The sequence below is a fragment of the Apteryx mantelli genome, chromosome 1 (genome assembly GCF_036417845.1).
Source record: "Apteryx mantelli isolate bAptMan1 chromosome 1, bAptMan1.hap1, whole genome shotgun sequence".
Classification (NCBI taxonomy): Eukaryota; Metazoa; Chordata; class Aves; order Apterygiformes; family Apterygidae; genus Apteryx; species Apteryx mantelli.
Window position 1 is genome coordinate 160078142 of NC_089978.1, and position 19691 is coordinate 160097832.

Here is a 19691-nt window from a genome sequence, read left to right on the forward strand (position 1 = left end):
GGAGAGGAACCCCTCCCATTCAATGTATCCTGTCAGCATTTTCACAGCAATTTACAGAAAATCCACTGTGAGAGGCCAGGTTCTTTGGAAGAGTTAATCAGCCATTGTAGTCACCTCTCTTGTGGTGGAGTAACTTTTCTAGCTCCTTAACAATACACGACATTGTATTTTGTTTGTAAGGTATCAAGGACTTTTAGGTCACAAACTACCATCATTTTGTTTCAAGAAAGAAAGAGTCACTGAGGGAAAGGTTTGCCTAGTCCAGAAAGGGTCAATGCCAGATGTTGAAGGAAAAGCATAGGAAAAGGGGAGCCTGTGGCCACACTCTCTCAGAATATCATGCCAGCCCAGTGATTTGTGGCTCCAGGATGTGCAGAGCCAAAGGCAGTGCCATTGCATTTAACATACATCAGTAGATTTAATTTATGCTGTGGACTTGTCTAAATACATTGCAAGTGGCATTAAGTTCTGCATGCAGTAAAAATCAAGCCTGATCAATGAGCAATCTTAAAAGATTCAGTTGTTATGTTCAACCTAAGGGTCTGACTCTGCCACCTCTGATAGAGGTCATACCGTGCTCCAGAGGATTATGAACCTGAGTGAACAGGATGGAGACACAAAGGCCCTGGCTGAGGAGGGATCCTCTTTTGCATTGGGAAGGTTGGGAATGCCATTTCAGGATGTTCCTGCATCCTGAAATCCAGAGATGGACAGTCCCGTAGGAAACAGCATGGCCAGAGCCAGGCTCTGAAAAATTCAAAGCTGCTAGTGGAGATGAGGGCCTGTGGGCATGGTATGCTCCAGGGTATCTAAGAGCAGTAGAGACAAAACTATTGAATCCAGTGAGACCACCTGAGGGGTAAGAAACCTTCCTGAATGAGTAACAGTGACAGAATCTGACCCTGGGTATAAAATACCGGGTTTTTTTAAAAATTACCCTGCTGTCCAGTGGCAGGTTTCTAGCTGGTTTGTGCACCAGGATGATTGTTTGCATGTCTGCACAGACCAAGGTGTGTGTTTGACTAGGTATAACCCACGGTTGTGGGTGATCCTTACCCACGTACTACCCACTGAGAAATTGGTAGAAACTGTAGATACACAGGCAGGGTTGCAGGTACATTTATATATCTGCATTGCAGATAGACATCCCGGGCCCACGGAGAGCTGCACAGCTACAGCCATGCAGGTGGACCGTGACGCAGAGGCAGGTACCACCACTCCTTCCTCATGCTTGGATTTAGCTCCCGACAGGTCCATACAGTCTGAGTGCTCCTGTATGCCCAGAATGTTTCTCTGTCTTTAGGTATTGCCATCTTTTCCAGCACTGACAAAGATCTATTTGTGAGGCTGCATTTGTTTTCAGCCAGGATGGCAGGTGGGAATAGAGGTCTGATATACATATACCCTGATTTGAACTGGGCCGAGTGGGATCTAGTCTCATTTTCCACCATGAACAAACAATTTTACTTTGCTTGCAACTTTTTTTAAAGAGAATGAGCTCAATTAAGAAAATCACAACAACCCAATGTTTAAAAAATACCATCTTTATTGTCCATGTGGGTTTTGGGTGGGCTGTGGAAATTGATTTACGAGTCAACCACTTTTCTCTTTTCTTGCCATCTCTCGCTTGAGTGGTTTGTAGGCCTTGGCCCTTTCTTTCACTCAAGGAGAATAAGGTTGTCTATGGAAGAGGTCAGCATTTCAAATTGGTGGAGTTCAACTGCACAAATGACATAGAACTGACAAGAAAAGACAGGGGGTTTGGAGGTCATAGACTGCATTGGTCCTGGTTAGGGTTTTCGCTTTGTGATGGGACCTGGCACCAAAATGAATTAAATAACAGGCTTAAGGACTATTGAGGGAGGGCTGAATGCAAATCAAAGATAAGTAGAAGTTTTCTTTCCTAAAAGGGGAATGATTTTTTTCCTTACCTCCCCCTTTCCATATCTGCCCAGGCAAGGTCTGCATGTTAAACATGATTTAGCAGGCATTATTCTGGAGCCTTTTCATCAGGTTTCTGCAGTGATTGCCTATCTTGGCCTATGATTAATGATCCGCTGTGCAATTTGGAGGCTATAATGACTCGACAATCCACACACAAACTATATAGTCGCATTCCTTTTGCAGATTTGCCAAGCTGTTACCAAGGGGCCCACAACCAAGCAGGATTGTTAGAGAGATATCTAGGCATTTCTGCAAATGCCATTCTGCCCTTATCTTGCTGAGAAGTGCGTTGGACAGCAGGCTCATTTACAAAATTCAAAGCCTAGATTTCAGCGGTTCCTTTAAAAAAAAAAATCTGGACTGAAATAATCATTAAAAAGACTGGTAAGAAAAGATCCTGGTATATGGCCTCTCAGTGATTATACAGACAAAATACTTTCTTTGTTTCCAAATTTTGAATCTGATTAATTGAGGCCTAATGCTATTAATGCAGTTTGAAAGAGAAAAGTTAGTCTTTGGAAAACCATGGTGTAAATAAAATCTGAAAATCTAAGCAGATTTTGAAGCAAAAGCTTTATCTTCATTTCAGTTTTCATGTAAGAGTAGGTTATGAGGATTTCTTTATAAATTTCAAATGGATCTCCAGCCAGTTAAAAACTGTCTGCAGAACAATCACTTTATAAACTTTTTCATTCAAAACATGGGTTCTGATGAGACTCCTCTTAGAAAACCCATGGTTCCTGTTTGTGAAGTTGTTTTAAATAAAAATGAATGTAAACAGGAAAAGTGAGGACAGAGCTACAGATGTAGTCCAGCTTTCAGAAGGACTTCAGTTGTCTTATGAAAAACAATCACAGGACCACTTGTGTCTGGTCCTGCTTCTATAACTAATTATGAGATGCAACACAAATAATTCAGTCGTAACCCAAACAGTTCTAATATTATTTCCTGTCAGTGACATTCACTTTAATAATTCATTCAGTTTTAGTTTCCCTTTTGTCTGGCTTGGGGGGAGGGGAACTGGAAGGGCATACAGCAGATCCATCTTGTTACATCATATTGTTATTATCATTATCACTATTGTTATAGAAGTGCCTGGGAGCCTTAATCAAAGATGGAGCTCCACTGTGCTAACATTGTACCCTCATAATTACAGGTGTCTCTTATTCCTACAGTAATGCTCTAAGACCCTGATTTTGGAAAACCTTCATGGTTCCAGAGAGCCTATAGAGATGTGCCCAGCAGCTAAAGTATACGCTAAGTCCAGTGGATTTAAATATATGTGTAAGTGCATCTCTGCATCCAGGCTTAAGCAAATACAGGACACTGTAGCAAAAGTTAAGACTGAGGTGTTTCCTAGCCAGATGTTTCCACAACCTTTCTCTGATCCCACTGTAGACAACAATAACCCACCCCCCAGCTTCAGACCTAACATGTTAGAGAGCCCTCGTTTAAAAAAAACTTTTTAATACTAAATACAAGAACAAAATACACAATATATAATTCAAAGCTCAGAACTGTCAGTCTCTTGCTGATGGAGAGGAAGGAATTGGAAACCTCTATGTATGAACACATTCAATCAAAGCAGAATTCACCCTCTCCTCTCTGTATAGGGGCACTCACACCAAGAGCCAACCCAGACCAACACTCCATGGACGTCCTATTTATTTTGTAGGTTTTAACTGATCTTTGCCACAAATAAATACATTGAAAAAAATAAAATCAATTATGAGCACACTCTGGCTGTACAGAACAATGATAATGCTCCTGTGCGTTTTAATCTAATAACCTATGAATGGTTGTGGTGTGCTGACACTGCCTTCCAGGCAAAAGGATGGACTAGACTGGGGTCAATGACCTTTCAACGCTGCTGTGCTAGCCTGTGGTTATCATTTCCAAAGCAGAGATTAAGCAGAACAGCAAGGTCTCATCAGTAGCTGGAAGATACTGCCTCTCAAAGAGGCAGAAACCTGCTGCTCCACAGATCAGCAGTATCATTTGCCTGTGTGAAACAATCATTCTAGCTGAGTCAGGGATTCAAGGGAAAGAAGTAGCAGAGGACCCTCAACCCTTTCAGATTGCAGTCTCAGGATGCCATGGCCTGTATCTCTCAATCTTGCTGTGTGCCTCTGAAAATCAGTACCCGTCCCCTCAAGGGATGGTGTCTCCAAATCTGCTCAGGACTCATCTTCTTTGACCTCATGAATGTCAGGAAACAGCAAAAGAACACTTTCCATGCAAGAAAAAAAGACCAGTGCAGCTTTATTCAGAGGAAATTTTTTGTCTGTGAGCCCACAGAAGCTTCTGAAAAGGATCACAAAGATAACAAATGCTGAATGTTTCTTTGAAAGCATCCTTATGCCTACTGTGTGAGTGAAGCCTGATCTTCACCTCCCCATCCGCAGTGATAACAACCTGGATGGCAGCAAGACAAGGATCCACATTGGCATGAGACCTCAACCTTCTTATGTAGCAAGATCAGCACATACATCCATATTGAGAGGGCTACGGAGTCTCCACAACAGTTATGTCCTTGGCTTTTCTACTGGAACCAGCTGTTTCAAATGTGGGAGGTGTTTTCTGTGGCAGAACCTAGCAGCCACCTGTCTTCTAGGCAATATGATGACAGCATCAACATTTTTTCACGCTAGTCATCAGCTTTCAGTTCCTTGTGCTTACTGATCTCTGTCTGAACTGCTGCGTAAAGGTGAATGTGACCCTGATTTTCAGAGGTTATGAGTGAGTCTGAAGATCTCTGTGTCTGAATATGCAAGAGGGAACATTTCAGAAGTCTCATTTTCTTGAAGGAGATTTTCAACACTTTCTGCAAACCAAGCTTCTTCAGGACATCTCACAAGGGGCAGTCATAATCATTAATCAGTTTCTGAAAAGCTCTTTTGCAAATTCTGTCTTATTCCCAGTTATCTGAGCTAGTCAGCTTCAAACTTGACAAGACTCTGCAAACTGAACTGGAATATGAATGAGAAAATTAGTTGCCCATCAGATTTCTTAGTGCACCTCCTTGGTTCCAGTCATACCGGAAGCCTGTTAGAACCAGTTGTCTTGAAGCATTTCGGCATTTTCCTTTCTGACTCAGAAATAAGGAGCACAAACAGAATCATGTGGCAGAGAAGGGAAAGATATATAAACCATTTCAACCTTCAGCAAAGGTTCAGCTCAGGTATGGCTCAAATGTTATTAGTAATTATTTCACAGGGACAGAGTAGGCTTTCCTTCCTCAGGATTCTCATTCCAAAGGTTTTCATAAAATGCAGGTTCCCAGATGGTGCTTGTGTTCATGTATTTGTGCATACTGTTCAGTGTGCACCATCTAGAAGGATGACTAAGGATGGAAAGATTTTCCCGGCAGGGAATACAATCTGAAAATACAGAACATTTCATTAGTCATTCTCTTTGAAACTGGGTGAGTTGGTGGTATGAAAGAGGCAGAAGGTATGTCTTTATGGACATGTCACACTGAGATCACCTTTGGATTACAGACATACTAAATTTAATTGGTAGACATAGTTTACCTTCCAAGAATTACTTCAACATGAACACAGGATGAATAAGAAATGCTCCAGCTTCACTCTTGGCAACTCTTTGTATTCCACATGTTCCAGGAGAAAAGAGGCTGGTCTTCAGGAATGGTTCTGTACTCCTGGAGGGACAGAGCACAAATTCTGTGATTCAAGTTTTAAGGAAGTTAGAGACTTTTAGATGTGGCTGCAAGGCACATACTAACATATTTTGGAATCCAAGAGTGAGTTAAGCCAGCTCTCTCTTCTGATGAGAGAGAAAACAAGTTCAGGTAAAAGCATTGTAGCTTCAAGACTGTGGACAGATGTACAATTTTCCACAGTGGAGTGAGAAGAGAAAAGTATGACTTTCATCAGAAGCTAAAAAAACCTGCCCCAGAATAACCTTACTTCAAGCACTGGTGCATATATTGATGTTGACATGACAAGATGAATATTTGCCAAACTATGATAAAGAGAATATCTGAGCTAGTAAATCAGTGTATGGAGTGACTATAATGAGGATTTAGGCTGGCTGTTGGCAAAAGGGCCTCACAGTTGCAAACACCATTTTAATGGGTTATTTTGGAAGTCATGAGTATGCAGTTTGAGACAGACAAGCAGGCCTGACCACAGCTATTTCTAAGGAAGCTTGTATACAGAAGAGCAGCTTGCCCAGAAACGTATCTTTGTATCCACTCGGAAACCACCATTGCCCGACTTACAGAAACACCTGGAGGACACATGTCAACCAACTGCAAAAACAGGAGCTAGACATTAACCCTTGTAAACAAATAGGAGGTGCTGAGTGATCACTCCTTCTAGAGGTAATCCATTTTTATGTGCCTCTTCATTTTAAGTTATTTGGGCATGTTTACACACCACAGATAGGTAAAATTTGGTCACTGGTGCTAAAATAGCTAAGAATATGGAGGAAATTTTGGAAGGAATACCCCTTATCCACATGCCCGTGATCCTGCAGAAGCACAGCTAGTGTATCCCAGGAAGTAAAAACTTGCCCTTATAATATATTTTATCATGCTTGCTAACTAAATGCAGGGCAAGACAGGTATCTGTTTCAGGTTTTGTATACTCTGTTCGCTTTAATAGGAAATATGGGGCTGACTTTCTACACATCAAGCTGCTAATGTGCCTGCATTTGCTTTAAGTCAAGCACCATAATCCAGAGATTGATAGAATGAATAGTGAGGGCTAAACCACAGTATTTTTCAAAGCTAAGAATAGTGTTATGAGAGCTGGACTGAAAATCTGAGATTCAGATTTGTGGCTCATACCTAGTTAAGGGTTCAGAATCACATAAAGGGTTAATCTCTGCTCCTCCAGATGTGAACTTCATTAATTTAATCTAAAACATCTTGAGAGATAATAATACACATATTTTCAATTACAACAATTATTTAAACAGCCCTAATCTTGCACTTCATGAAACCATTTACATTCACTCTAATGTCAAGCTCTGCAGGGGGATATGTTAACACAGGAAATGTAGCATCTTCTAATTACAGTACTTCTATAAAACAGAAACGAAACTGAGTTTGTGAAGGCTGAGCTGAGAGTAGAGACTATACCATGCCAGACAGGGATGCAGAGGCACCAGGGTCAAGTTGCAGACAGACAGGCATACTGCATTTTGCTTCTCTGTGGCTATGTCAGCAGGCATGACTATGTAAAGACGTACTATCACAAAAAATGCTTGTAATTTTGGGGGAAGATCTCACTCTCATTGACTGAGTAGCTCCCATAGCTATAGATCATGAAAGCAAATTATTATGTTTTTGTACTCTCTGGGTCTTCCTACAAGCCTGATACAGCTCACCATAGAGGGTCACAACTCAAAATCACACACACAAGGAATAGTGCCTATACAGTATTTTCAGTTTATCAGTCAGAACAAGAGAGACAACTCTGACCTCTGCCATCTACTCTGGAAAGAGAGCAGCAGAAGGCAGCATCAGCCTCTCCTTGCCAGTCAGACACAAGGCTATCCAAAATCACTTCTGGGCCTTTGCTTCAGCCTCGAAGCCCTCTAAGATGTTTCCACAGCAGCACAGTTGGCTCAGGTTGGCCACCTGTGCTTTGCCACACAGTTCAGTTCTGAGGGGCCGCTGCAGCAGCTCGGAGATTAAGTCTAAGCTTTTCAAAAGACAGAAGCAAGTCCCAAATTTTACTCTGAAATCACATCTTTGCTCATGTTTTTATGCCAGTCTTGTGAAAAATGAATTCCTTAGTTTACAGAGGGGGAAAATAGCAAAATATGACAGAAAAAATGGTTGCAGATAGACACAGATCAAGCAAAAAAAACAATGAAAGAGGTCTGCTGGTTATAAGTCCTGCAAAAGTTAGGCCTGCTCCTGTCAGGCAGTGAACAGGGGAGTTAGAGACCATTTTGTGCAGAGGAAGTGCCTGGGAGAACAGAGGCATCAGTGGTGTGACAGGAAAATGGGTGGGAGCTGAGGCTGGGAGCATCAGCAAGGCCGCGGGTGGTGCCAAGAGCAACACAGGCTAAGACACAACCTGTTACACTTGCACAGATGTCAAGGGACAAGAGAGAAAAGGTGATATTGGACATAGTGGGCAAAGGAAGGGCATCTGGGTTGTCTCCGTAAAAAAAGGAGAGTGTGACAAAGGCAAGAAATGCAGACAGGGCTCAGACAAGGTTTTAGCCACTCAGTCAGAAAAGCAGCTTTGGACATATGAAGCTTGTAAGACAGAAGAATAGAGCAGAAACTGATGGGAAACAGAAAGGAATCAGTCAGATGGACTGGAGAGATGGTGCCATTGCCACTGCAGGTGAAAAAGAAGGAAGGCTAAGGTTTAAAAGGAGAACCAGAGAACCATTTTTTTCCTTCTCAAAGAGGAACTGATGGCAAGTTGTTCAAGGCTGAAATAATGTCAGAAATAGTTAAGTGAGCGTGGGCAAAAAAAAAAAAAAAAACAGAACAGGTGGTAAGAGAGAGATTTATGGGATGGAAACGAGAATAAAAAACAGTGAATGAGGGGCTGATGTTGAAGAGAGAGGTAGGGACTCAACCAAAAAAAAAAAAAAGATAGATGCAAAAAAAGCATGGGGGCTTACCACAGAAGACAACAGAAGACCATCAAAAATGGGGTAAGAAAGACCCACTAAGAATAAATTGCCACAGGAGCCAGGATAATATCATATTAATGTAGTGAATCCTCAAAAGACCAGTCAGGAAAACAGGTATGAATTTGCAGATGGGAAAACTTCAAACACAGTGCTGACCATCGGTGTGTCCTCCGTGGATAGCTTCAAATTGTGGCCACTGATGGCGTGAGTGCATGGGTGAGGAGTTCAAAGGTTTTCACGTCCCACTGAAATTCACTACAAATTGGGTACCACACTGCTTCTGCATTCTTTGCAAAACCTGTCCTTAACTTACATTTTCCTGTTATCTGATAAGATTTTTCCTGATTGTGACAATGACTTTATCACTTTGTAATAGTAGCAATAAATAAGTAATATGTTAGTGGACAGATGCACCAGTTGAGGCTGGAACCTGTTAGATGACATGCTGTGCAAACAGCAGAGACTGTTTGTATCCTGTTCTAAAGAGCTTTTAATCAGAACATTACATGTAGTCATCAAAATCTATAGGTACCTTTTTGGAGATGGAGCAGCTTTAATTCCATTTTTGAACTTGACTGGACCACTGGCTGCCTATAGCTGAAAAACTAACCACAGAAATGCAAGCATGGAAATACTTCCTTCAAATACATGTGTGTCTGCATGTGTATTCAAAACCAGCATCCACTACAAGTGATTACCTCGGCCATTTGGTGATGTAACTTAGTGGTGCTACGGCTATACTGTAAAAGCATATTACTGTCCCCCTCCTCAACCCTGCATCCCTCTTGGTAAAAGAGCATTTGCTGGCAGTCAACACAACGAGTAGGGTAGTTCTTGTAATGGCTCTGGCACACACAAAGAAAGCAAAATCTATCTTAAAATAATGAAGCAATCTTTTGTGCAAAAAGTTTCCAAATGTAGCAAAGGCCCATCCACCTAATAATCCCGCCCCCCCCCCCCCCCCCCCCCCCCCCGCTCAACACACCCGCCAGTAGAAAGGCTTCATAGTGCAGAGGACTGGAGCTGGGAGGGGGTGACAGGGAGAAGGTTTTTTCGGATTGGAATTGTTTGGGTTGCTGATCCAAGGTAAATGACAAGAAATCAAAAAACACCCCCAATACACATATTTCAACTAAAGCAAGCACTTGGGATTATTTTTTTTCCCCCCTGTGTCTGTTTGAAGGTATTCTCCGGAGTTGACAAGCACGTGTTTTGGAGACCATTGAAAAGTTTCTGCCATAAATAGAGGAGGCAGCTTGGCTTAAGTGTTGCTAGGGAATACCTGGCAACAGGCAACAATAGCCCTTTTACAGAGCCCAGGGCAAACAGTGACCGTGGTAATGGGGTGGGCTTAAGGGAGGCTCCTTGCCCCGAGCCCCTGCACCCCCCTGCGCCTCCAGCCCTGGGCTGTGTTCCGGAAATTCCCCGCACAAAGCCCCCCATTCAATGGGAGGCGGGCCCATGCGTGTGCTTTTCTGGGCGGGATGGGGGGCCAGAGAGGGAGGGGGGCTCTTGGCAAAAAAAAAAAAAAAAAAAATCCAACCTTTTTTTTTTTTGCAAAGGCTAAGAGAAGGACAGAAAGTGCTAAGTTTGTAAAAGAAGCTGAAAAGGTTCAGAAAGGAGCATAATAGAGCCAGGGAATGCCCCGTGAATTTTGAACAGAGAGCAGAAAAGAGATCCTAAAAAGCAATTAGTGATGCTGCTTGTTGCTGAAGAGGGAGCTTGAAGGAGGTGGGAAGGTGCAAAAGGAAGAGGGCAATTCCAATCATTTAGTAAAGTACGAGGGAAAGGGGAGCATGCAGAGAGGGAGAGAGTGACTGGCGCCTTCTGGAATTTTTATAGTGAAAGTGGACACAGGCACACAGTGACAAGAGCGGCCGCAGAGCAAGGAACAGCCAAAGCCTCGTGCTGAAGGCACATGCCAAGTTGGATTTTGGCTTTGCTTCACCTCCCTTGCTCGTTTCTGCAAAGCCAGGGAAGCAGCGAGGCCGGGTTGCTCCCTCTCAAATAGCCCGACACACTGCAGATGCAGCCTCAAATCCTCATCATCCTTCTGCAAGGAGGGTTTCTCAACAAAGTGTGTCTGCATGAGGGATGAACGTGAAAGGGACATTTCCAAAAGACCTTCCTCTGTCTTCCTCTCCCTCCTACATCTTTCTGCGTTTCTAGAGCCATGCACAGACTCCTATTTAGCCTTACGTTCCCTGTGCAAAATAAAAATAACACTGTCTGCTCATTAGGTGAGAGTTGTTAGGAAGAAAAAAATAAAAGGCTGTCTGAACAGGCCTGAATAGCTATAACCTTAATGGGTTGTCAGAAGTCTGCTGGCAGCAGGATGAGGGCAGCCAATCCCCCTCCAGTCTTTTGTCCGAGACATTGTTTAGGATCAGTGGTAGCTCATTAGGTCTGGACAGTAATATTCCTAACGAGTCCTGCAGTGCTGAGGCTTCAGACTGTCTTCAGCTGTTTTGCCGCTGTCAGTCTGATTTCAGGGAGCAATATTTGTCTCAACAGAGATACTTTTATGAAAAGTGCTATTTACCTTTCAGATCCTGATTAATAACCTTTGACAAAAGTTATGTGTCAAAGGGGAAAGGGGGGAGCTCAGAGTTCAGTCTGCATGAACAGAGGTGTGTTACAGTGAAAGACAAGCTGAAAAAGCCAAGTAGATGGGGCCCTGGCCTAAAATTTTGGAAACTGGGCCTACAGTTTGCCTCCTTGTATTTCAGATTCCATCTGTAAAGTAGGGATAACCACCCTTTTTACATTCTGGGGGGGTGGAGAATAAAATATTAGAGTGTGATGTTTCCAGGCAATGGGCCAGATAAGTAGCTACAATTGATACCTTTCTTTCATTCGGGAGTCCTAGAAGGGCTGCGGGATGGGGGGGAGTATTACTGTTTATTGTTTTCCTGGTTTCTAACTAAAACCATAAATCCTGAACTAAATTGCAGATCAAGATGGATTTTCAGTTGTGTTTAATTCCCCACACATCCTATATTTACTTTCGGCCTGGCAACGTGCAGCTGCTAAGGTGAGGGAGCAGAATTAAAACCTCATGGTCCCCTCAGGCACCTCCCTCTGTGAGGTCCTGGGTGAGGGAACAGAGCTGAGCAGGTTCTGTCCCTGAGATTGGCCAAGTCTTCATCCTTGGTCAAATGTGCTATCTGATGGTGACATAAATCCAAAACGTCATATTAGTAAACTGATGAAACTAAAGGATAATTGATCATTTGGTAGCTTTCCCTGTAATTAGGCAGCACAATATATATCCACTTGTCAATCTTGCCAATCACTCAGAGACCAAAGTGAATTTTCATCCTCCACCCCTCCCTTCCCAACATTAAATCAGTATTTAAAGCCTGAGGTTTTGTAAGGAATCTCTGAGAGCTGGGTGCAATTGCCCTAGATTCCTATTAAAAAATCAGCCAAACTAACAAATAATGATGAAATGATTACCTGTTTATTTTGTGGTAGAAAACAAAATGCACTGCTCTCTGAAATGAAGGGGCAAGAACTATTTGGCCTTTTCATTCCATTAAGGAGATGAGAAGCACACTAAGGTCGGCATACAGACACCGAAAGGTTCAAACCAAGAGGACACTGAGGTGACTAGAACAACATCCCCAGCTCCTCAGTGAGTGCAAAGCCCATCAGCAGCTGCCTCAGTGATGCTCCAGCCTTTGCCGGAGCTGGGGCAGCGGCTGCAGGAATCCTGCAGACCAAAATAGCTCCCCAGAGTCTCTGCTCTGTTCCCTACACTAAGATCCTGGGGAAGAATCTGGCCCCATATGACACCATGAAAACCCACAGGAAGACACACAGAAAAAGGCTCATGGCTTCTCCACTGTGAGTTAGCTGTGATTGCATTTGGGTAACTCAGCTAGCTGAAGTGATTTGAAAACAACTATCATGGACTGTGAGTTCTCCTTGAAGAGCCATCCCACCCCAAGGAGTGACGGCATTTCTGTCCAAAATTAGCATTTGCCTGGCGGTGGGGGGCATATTCTGCAGTCAGTGACATGCATGCTAGGCTAACTGTTATTCAGCATGGGTTACCTAGGTACAAGGGAGCAGCACCATGGACATCAAGAGGTGTGTGCCACCAGCAATATGCAACAGAGTGAGGAGGCTGCATCTCTGTCTAAGAGATCCAGGAATGTATTTCTGGCTGTAGTCACAAGTAACAGAAGACACACTGCCCAGAGGTGAAGTGCAGCCATGGGACACATCTGATTGGCTCTCAGGTGGGTTTTGTTGAACACCTTTGCCAGGTTGCCTTCACTGCCTGGTTCCTCTAGAACCTCAGAAAAAGTTTAAATATTCAGTTCCATGTTGGGGTTGCAAATGGCACCGGCATCTGTGCCTGTACTCACAGGAATGAATCAAGGTTGGCAGGATACAGCAAACAGGATTTTTTTCCAGCGAGTTATTAAATAGCCAGTAGCGTTTCTATTATGTGATGAAAATATCAAAATAACTAATGGGACAGGTACTGCTTTCTGCCAGTGTCAAGTAGAGAAGAAATAATTACTGGAGTCACTTGAAAGTTTGTGAAATAGTTCAATCTATTTTAAAAAGGTGATTTCTATTCATTCTCTGAGTAGTATTTCTAACAGTGGAAGAAGAGGGATATCAAGGCAACTGTAGCTCATACTGTTTTGTCTGTGCTAGGCTCGTCTATCCTGATATCTATATCTGGGATCTATAACGAGAGACCTGTAAGGAACTTCTGACACTTGCACTAAGAGTCTGACTCTGTGTCTGTAAGCAAAAGAAATAAAAATGATAAGACTTTTAATATGAATAATAGAACTGGATGTTTTGGCTTCTTCAGAGAACTGCAGTTATGACAAACAAAGATCACAACTTTTTTGGGTGCTGTTTGCAACTTTAACAACTCACTATTTTATCACTGCAGTATATACTTTTCTGTGTGACAAATTCATTAATCCACCACTGAGGAAGTACATATTTTAAGTGGTATTATAATATCTGCTCACTGGGAAAATCTTTTGTTACTTATCCAGCCTTCTGTGTGAGAATGCAGGTGCTTTTGAGTGCATGTGAGATTTCACATACAGGCATGAACACCCACACATACCTCTGCCTACACACACAAACACCCACCCACCAAACACATACACATGCACATATACTCACACACACACACATGCAGATGCACCCCCTACATGCATGCACCCCATGTATACATGCACTCACAGAGGCATGCACCCACATACACATGCCAACATGCATGCACAGATGTAAACATTCAAACACAGCCCTATGCACTTGCACTCAGACACACACAAGAGCACGTGTGTACCTGTCCCACTCACCCCCCACACACACACCAACACATATCCAGACACACACACACACCCTCACACTTGCACATGCATGCACACAGGTACTCACACACATCCACAGATGCACCCCGCACACACATGCACCCACCCTTGCACACACAGAACCACACACCCACGTGCATAAGGGCATACTTCTACACAGCTGTGTGCATACAAACATGCACACATACACCCAAACATGCATGCACACCCACACAGCACACACTAGCACACCCACACACTAACATCTGTATATACACACACACATGCCACCACCCACACCACAACCACCCATACATGCACATGCGCACACACAGACCCATACACACCCACATGCGTGCGCACACACATGCACGCACGCCCACAGAGATGCACCCCTGTGCACGCACACACCCACACGCACCTACCCATACTCACCGCAGCTACGCAAAAACACACCGGTGCACATGCGGTCACACACGCGGACACATATACATACACACGCGCGCACACACACACATCCCACCACACGCGCACACCCCCGCGCACACGCACCGGGCAGCACCACGGACAGCGCCCGCCCTGCCGCCGCCGCGGTCCCGCCTGGCCCCGGTAGCGGCCGCCTCGCCCTGCTCCAGCGGTCACTGCAACAGTGCCCCCCCCCCCCCCCCCCGGTCGGTGTTCTCGTAGCTCTGCTTGAAAAGCACTGAAGTATCGCTGGGAGCAAGAGGCAAAGCCATGCTTGAGGTTTTTTCACTTCCCAACAAAAGGGGGGATGCAAAATCCTCGCTGAGTCGCTCTTATTTCGAAGCAGGTATTTTTAAAATGAGCTGATGTTAATGCTTAGGAAATGCACCTACCTGGAAACCATTCTTACAGCTAAACACATCAAGAAGAGCTTTGCTTCCACACTGTGCCAAAGGACAGCAAAATGTATGGTCACTTACTCTGTAGTGGTAATGCCTTCTCATGTACAGTTTTAACTACTCATACCCTCCAGGGGCATACGGGTCATAGCAGTAATATTTCCCCTCATGTCCCACCAGCATGAAGCCACAGAAGACCTTCTTCCTTAGCCGGTGAAGAAGATTCCCAAAGTGATGACCTGTCTGAGATGAAACTCTAACCCTACCTTTCAGGTGAATGTGGTTGTGGGTCTTGGTGAACATGTTACTGTGGAAGAGTGCTTAGTGTCTTCTGGACTCAGCAGCTGAAGTTCACTGAGTTTCATTGCTCATTACCTGACCACACAAGAGGCTGTTTGATAGCAAGACTCAGTGAGCTGAGTCTTCTGGTTTTGGTTAGCAAGGCAAACTCATACAGATTAAAAGGATGACTCTGAAGTCACATGTAGAAATTGTTCCTGTGACTGGTGGGCAGATCTGAAGGGCCCCTGACACCAGAAGGCATCAGAAGACTGACCATGAGTGGATGTATGCTATGCTAATGCTGCATAGGTTTAAAGGAAGTGCAAGGTTCACAGATTTCAGGTGCAAAATTTGGTCTAACGTCTTCCACATCAAGGACTCACTTAGTCAATATGGTTACCGATTAACTATACAGATACTCTTTTCTATCTCAACAGCACCTTTTCCAGTAGCAGAAGTAACAGTTTTTGGATGCTATGCAGCAGTGCTCACCTGGCCAGCCCTCAAGCCGTGTAGTGCAATGACTGTGGGCCTGAATACAGTGTTAAACTGTGATTCTCAGGTATTATGTCTGGGCAGTCCTCTGGGATGTTTATACATGACTAAGAACCAGAGTGGTTTGAGGCTTTGTGGGAGTATTGCTCAGAGTGAGGATTTTGTCCTGTGGCCATGAGACACTTTGTGGTGTTCTGCCATCCATAAACACTCCACGCATCACATCTCCAGCAACTCTTGAACTAGCAATGCTATATGAACCAGAAAAACTTACAGGAGTGTGGATGTGCCAGGTACAACCCTTTCACTGTTACAGCAGATAGATCTGACAGCCTAAACAGACACAAGGTGGGAGAAGGGAAGCTTTTCTGCCACCATTTCATAACAAGCAAACCTCCCAGTCTCCCAGGCAGTCTGAAACAGAGGTATGTCCACAGAGCCCAGGGGAGCACAGTGCCACACAGGCTGTATGTCCATGTGGAGCAGCACAATGCCACACAGTGGCACTTGCAACACGATCAGTAGTTTTATCAGTCTGGTGCACACACAGGCTCTTCCTCTTGGCCAGGCGTATTAGCTTGGGCTCAGCACACTGTCAGTACCCGCACAGGCTTGGACCAGCAAGTTCAGTGCCAACAGGGTCTCCTTTCACTGAGCTGCTTCACAATACAGCCATGATCTCTCCCACCCTGAGGCTAAGCCTAGCCTGCAGAGTGTAAGACACACTACTGTCCTCCCTGCTTCTCATTTTCTGCTTGTTTTTTGTATTATCTTTGCTGGACAGTTTGAAACAGAAACAGATACTTTATTGCTCCAGTCATTTACTGCTGCCTCTCAACTTTTTAAATTTCTTTGCAATAGTCCTACATGACAAACACAATACCAGATAGCCACTGACTTCATGACTGCATTTTTATTTTCAAACTTGTGGCCACCACCTAGTATTTGGGTCTACTTCATATCAGTCCTATAGGGGCTGAATGCAGGCAGCACAGAGCTGTGCAGCAAGGGATGCAGTGAGAGGCTGGAAAGCCCAAGCTGGCGTTGACTCAGAGAGGAAGCAAGTTTGCCCTAGCCCAGTCCCTTAAGCGGCTTACCTCCCCCTCTACACTGCTCAGCACGTGGGGGTAGGGTGCAGTCAGGACTCCGGTTCCTGCCCAAAGAGCAGGGCTAGGATATATAGCAGAAGGGCTAGAATATTTAGCAGAAATGTAAGAAACTGGAGAGGCCAATCTCTGCTCTGTATTATTGGAAGGGAGAAGTGGACATGTATCTCTCACATCCATATGAGCAAAGGCACAAACAAACTTGGAAGTCGGTATAACTCTGGTCTAGTGAATAGCAGATTAATGATAGAGAGTGCAGCATGCCCAGCAAATGAATATATACATTGTACAGTCTAGTGGGTAGGGCATTCAGTTACTGTTTGGACCTCTGGGTTCAAACCCATGCTCTTGGCTGGGACTAAACAACCTGGGTATCCCAGGCTGAAGGGTGGAATGTGCTGTAAGCAACTCCAGCTGATCTGTTCCTACTTAGATAAATCACAAGCAATTGAAACATCCTAATCAAAAAAAAAAATCCACAACTGTATTTGATTGCTGCTAACAGTGGTCTACAGTGCAGGTACTCTATACAAAGTAATAATGAACACCTGATTAGGATGGGCCAAAGGCCACAGTGGGTCCTCACTTAGCAAATGTGTCTCTGTTTTGAAGAATAGTTATGTAATTCCTGAATAGAGATACTGCAGTGAACTCTGAAGAAGGCCGTAATCCTTTGCTCTTAAAGACGGATGGGCAATTGTGATCTGTATAGCTCATTAAAAAGGAAATATTGAAAGCAAGAGGTACGAAGGCCTGACAAGACAAATGACTACCTCCCAGTCCAAATCATTAGCTCAGAAGCTGGTAACAGAGAGAATAATCATAAGAAAGCATTTTCAGTACAATCAAGAAAGAAGGCAAAACCTTTTAGGATCAATGTCCAATAAAGAACTAGGAATATTGTCTCCCAAGGCAGGACAGAAAGTGACTACGTGAAAGAGAGAAAATACAATTTCAGACAGAGCCATCTGAAATGAATCTCATCAAGGGATCAGATCTATTTGCTGTGTTTATATTGCTTGGAAAAAGTGTGTGCTGCACTAGCTGTGACCGTGGTGCATGCTGCCCATCCACCCAGCTGCCGCATGACTGCCCTGTGCCCGCAAGCAGACATTCTGAATTGCTGGGGCTGGCACAGGTGGGAGCACAGGGGCCAGCTGTTCAGAGCTCATGTTCTGTCTCGGCCCTATCCCACGTCTGTCCACACCTGTGGTCAGGCGGCCCTGAAGAACATCTTCATGGAGGCCCTCAACGGGCAGCCTGGACCTAACATTGCGTGCAGGATTCAAGAGCTTCCCCCTGCACCCTGACCCATTGCAGTGCCACGCCCTGAAGCAATCTCGCAATTATGAAACGGTCTCTCTTCAGGTGCCACTCTGTATCACAGTACAGTATGTGAAAACACACTGCTGAAGTAAAGGACAAACTTGTCCTTGATCTTAAATAGCCACAAGGGTATAAGTCAGAGCAGCAGCAACCAACCAACAGCATGTTTCAATTTGGAAAAAAGCTGTCTTTGTTCAGGTAGAAATCTCTACATGGCTCTCTTCTTTCAACTGTTAGGTGAATAAATACTTTCAGATGAGGACAGTTAGCCTCTGAAATACCACAGCAAAAAAGAAGAGTATATTCGCCCTTCTACTTCTGCCTGCAAGAATGAGTTAAGTTGTGCAGAGATGGGCTTTTTATAGCAGGCTCACCATTTACTGAAGGTACCACCTCTTTTCTTTTTATTGTTGGAGACTGAAGCCAAGTCCATCTTTTTTTCTTTATTCTTCAGTGCCAGTTTATAAAGTCTTATTCATCCAGTCATAGTTTCTCTGGCACACTGTAACTTACCTGCAATGATATCTGTTCAGTAATGGCTGATTGTCCCCATCATTATGGGACAAAAACTCCATCTCTAATTTTTGCAAGAGACTGGTTTTAATGGAACTGAAGGGAAAACTGAGGAGCCCAGTATTTTGGGGAACAGCAAAGCATTAAAGAAACAAAGCAGAAGAGACTGTTATATTTAGGTGTGAGCACATAGCATAGCTTTTATTGAACAGAAATGGTCAGATCTTGTTGCAAATTGATTTTACAAAAATATTTTCATGAATTGTTTTCCACACTGTTGCCACGGTTTGAGAAGTTTTTCTTGTCTGAAATGACATGTCTTTTTCTATATTTTTATATTTTTCATAGCTTTTTACTACAGACCATTATTGAATTTGGGATTCAAACTTGTGTGTGACAGCCAAGGATGCTGTTCTTTTTTGATAAACTGCATCTATTTATACTGAGTCAGAAACTCAACCTTCATTCTGATGTCAACTGGATTGACTTTATCACACAGAATTTCCACTTTGTTGGAGTTTCTGTCAATTTATGTCAATCTTTGAGAAGATGACAACACTAAGTTCCCATCCCTTGTAGCGCTGGCTATTTACTATGAAAGATAACTTTGAATAATACCTTAGTAAAAAGCATTTGCACTGTATTTGCGGTATTTGCATTGTAAATAAACACACCATATCAGAAATCCCCTTTCAGTGCATTCTGTTAAGCTTTAGAATAACTTGATTTTGGAAACTCTAGACAGGTCATTGTAAATCACCACCTTTGAAGGCATAAGGCAATGCTCTCTTTTATTAAGTACACTTGTAAAGCTGCACACAGACATTTTTCAGAACTTTGAACAACTCAGTCTCCCAGTAAGAAGAAAAATGGTTTGCTTAAACACCTGTATGGAAAGTGATATCTAATCTTTTATGTTCACTATTGGAGAGTGCTCAGGTCAATCAGCAGTCAACAGAAGGCAGTGGTAACTCTTATTTTCTGTTTTATTTTACAGTCAAGGTTGAGTATTTGTTTTTGAAAGATTGGAGGAGCTGGTTGGCAGTGCCAGAGAACCGGATTCTTTTTATCTACACGCTTGTTATGAGGAGGAGGCAGGTGCAAAGCAAGCTTTCTAACACTGTCGGCAGCAATAATCCCCACCTGAGCATTGACCAGCCACCTGCTCTCCAGGCACAGAGATAATTCAGTCTCTAAGTCAG